Here is a 2500-nt window from a genome sequence, read left to right as displayed (position 1 = left end):
TCAATTGGTCTCACTTTTCTCAAGAACTTGTTCTGTTTGTTCTTAAAGACATTAGAATCTATTTATGTGTCTGGTTTATGATTCTGGTTATGCTCACAACACCGGGGCATTCGTAAGCCAAAGTTTATACGCGAAGTCTTCCTTTTCTCTCCTCCATTACATGAAAAAAACGAAAAAATTAAAATGAAATATAAAATAAAACAGGGTGCACGTGATCCGCATTACTGTTGGTAAATATCTGTACTCTCGATGCTATTGATACTAATGTACTATTAGCACCGAAAAGCCGTACTGATGCATTTCCATTAACAATTCAATAACTAATTCGCCAAAAATATCTGATACTTTTACACTGATTAATTGTCATTCTCATCAGTATTACTTACAGTGTGGCACAATGTCAGGAGCGAATGAGAAACATCAAAATTCTGGAATATCTTGTTGATTATTAATTTGCTATCAATATATTTAACTAGCTGTTCACCTATTATTTAATGCAGGATTCATGATTGCTTTGTTTTTCTATTCTGACTTTGTCTATTATCCAAGAATCTTGGCTCCGTCTTTATTAAGGAAAACACAGTGTTATGGCAATAAGAGCTATTCTTCTCCGTTCTCTTCACTTTGAAATAATCACATAATGTTCACACAGTGAGCTACTGACGATTACAGTGAACCTCAACACTAAATGTGTGTATGCCGTACTGACATTATACAGTATAAACATATTAAGAAATATTGATTTACTCTGTATCAATATTGATTCACATAAACAAATCAAATCCTTCTATGTATTCCATTATCCCCTCACAACCTGTATCTTGCTGATCCACACGCTACAAAGGACATAATTCATGCTTAAATAATCCTTTCCATTTAGAAAGAATTTTCAGATTCATTATCTCTATTGTCCAATTTATTCCTTTATCCTGCATTCTCAGTTTTTTTTTCTATGATAATTTTAGCAATTTATAATACGAAAATCCCTTTCAGATTCTCTAACACGTCAACTAATCAAGTCACTCCCAAGTACTGACACTGATCATTGTATATTATCGTCGTGATGGTTAAGAATGAACGTGGGTGAATGATTAGCTGATAATTAAGTGATTAAGAAGAGGAAATATACTATAATGGTGTTTAAATGTCACAAGTACTCATACAAAATACCTTTTATTTCCTTTCCTTTTTGTAAACTCAGTATTTTTTCTATTATTATTATCATAATTTTTATTATTATTGTTATTATCTGTCTCTACAAGTTTCTAGTTCGTTTAATTAAAAATACAGAGTTTCGTGTACATCAATAATCTAAAAAAAAAAAAATACCATGAAATATTACAAGAAATCTAAGCTGGGAACCCCTAGTGCGGACATAGGAACCAAAACATTAAATGCTACTAAAGCATATATTTTTAACGTTTATTAAGCAATCAGCCTTTCGTCGGTCAATTAGACAACTTTTCTGTTTTATTATCAGGGATCAGTTACCATTCAGCTAAAAAAAGGACGAGAAAATGTGCTCAACTCTTTGTAAAATTGTTTTTAAAATGGAGTAATTGTCCTTGACATTGAGACGCGCTGACATGCAGAAAACGATGACTTGTTTAACCGTGTATTGGTTCATTATATTGGCAAAGAATTAATATGCAAAGTCTGATTTTTGTTGTCGTTGTTGCTATATTGGTGATAAATATTATTGTTATTATATCTACAATACCGATAATGAAGATGATAATAATAATGATGGTATTACAACAAATAACACTAATTATAAGGATAATACGTATGATGGTGGTAATTATAATAACAAAGACAAATATAATGATTACGCATTTCTCATTCTCTCTTGTCCTTCCTTCCTCCATCCTTCCATTCCTCGCCCTCCTCTTTACTTCTCTTTTCCTCTATGTCCTCGTGTAGCGAAGGAAGGAAGGAGGAAGTAAGAAGGAAGGAAGAAAGAGGGGAAATGAGGTAGGGGAAAGAGGAAACTTGAAGATCGTAAAAGAAGAAGAGAAAAAAAGAGGAGAAAGAGGAGTGACGGGAGGAGGGAGAGGAGGAAACTTGGAATAAGAGTAAATGAGATTGAGGGAGGATGTAAGAAAGAAAATGAAGGGAAACTTTAGTCCAATCTCAGGAAATGAGAAATTGGCAACTCACGCCGGGCTCGAAAGAACTCCGCTTCGCTAAATCTGCTTTTGAGAAAAGATAATGAAATGGTGTTGGAAGCAGTAAATCGGCAAAAAAGATACATATAAGTTTTTAAATACAAAACCTATGCAAACATAAATGATTAAATACCAACTGATGCTAATAATAAAAACGACATGTTGAATCGCAATACTCCAGAGCTTGGGGTGAGTTGCCAGTTTTTGTTTTTGTTTTCTGAGACTAGGATTACAATGCGTTGGATTGTTATTGAAGACTTGAAATAATTACTAATAATATTTAGAGCTTCGCAGAAAAGAACTTGACGTAATAACAGACAACAATGAAAAGA

The sequence above is a fragment of the Penaeus chinensis genome, chromosome 23 (genome assembly GCF_019202785.1).
Source record: "Penaeus chinensis breed Huanghai No. 1 chromosome 23, ASM1920278v2, whole genome shotgun sequence".
Classification (NCBI taxonomy): domain Eukaryota; kingdom Metazoa; phylum Arthropoda; class Malacostraca; order Decapoda; family Penaeidae; genus Penaeus; species Penaeus chinensis.
This window is presented reverse-complemented; position numbering follows the sequence as displayed.